We start from the raw sequence: 934 nt of genomic DNA on the forward strand, positions 1-934 counted from the left end.
GGGAAAACAATCTGCCAATGAGGTAAGCACAATAAACGTTTTACCTTTTGACAAGATTATTTCGCTTATGCCAAGTTCAGACTGCACGATTTTCAAAGTAGTCACATCACAGATGTTTTCACACTGCATGACTGTCTGAGGTAGCGTAACGTCACTGCTGTGTTTACACTGCTAGATGGATCGGCGACAAGGGGTTTGACATTACATGACTTTAAAATAGGAAGAATCGCAGACAACTTTGTCTCGGCCCGTAAACTACCTCTGTGCCATGGCACCAACGCAAGGTCACGTAGTATATCTTTCGCTATTAACTACATAATGAGAAAGAAGCCTTTAGTGGGATAAAAAATGTATTTATTTTGCTCACCTGGCTTTTGAAGGGAATTAGCAATTTCTCTTCAATTTTTTTTCTTTTTTGACCTGGTTGTGGTATTGCTCAGATGACACGTCAAACAGACACTCCTGCCAAATCTCCACTAGTTTTTCCTTCATTTTTTGGGTCCAAATAGAGACCAAAAAGAAGCCCTTTTAACTTCTCCCCATCCTCCCACTGGCCTGCAGATACCTATACTAGTGAATGCTGCTCTCTCACCAGGGGCACCCCTATGTAAAGTCTGGCCACCGCAATATGATTTTGCTGTTGATATTATTAATTTAAATGTACTTACGTAAATTCGCAATATTTCAATAAATAAATAAGTAAATAAAATGCAGCCACTAAATTGTGGATTGATTGGTGCCACCGATGTTGCTGATTCACTGCCCCTCTCCCTTTAAGCATGCACTAAATAGATGTCTGACCGCTATGCTATTCTGGTTCATGCTACACCTCGGGCATGAACCACTGACATTCAACAGATAAGCTGCAGATAAACTGACTTTACCACAACAATTTCAAGTTTGCTTTACTTTTTTTTTTTTTTTTTTTTTCATG

Source organism: Danio aesculapii, unplaced genomic scaffold, assembly GCF_903798145.1.
Source record: "Danio aesculapii unplaced genomic scaffold, fDanAes4.1, whole genome shotgun sequence".
NCBI classification, from domain to species: Eukaryota; Metazoa; Chordata; class Actinopteri; order Cypriniformes; family Danionidae; genus Danio; species Danio aesculapii.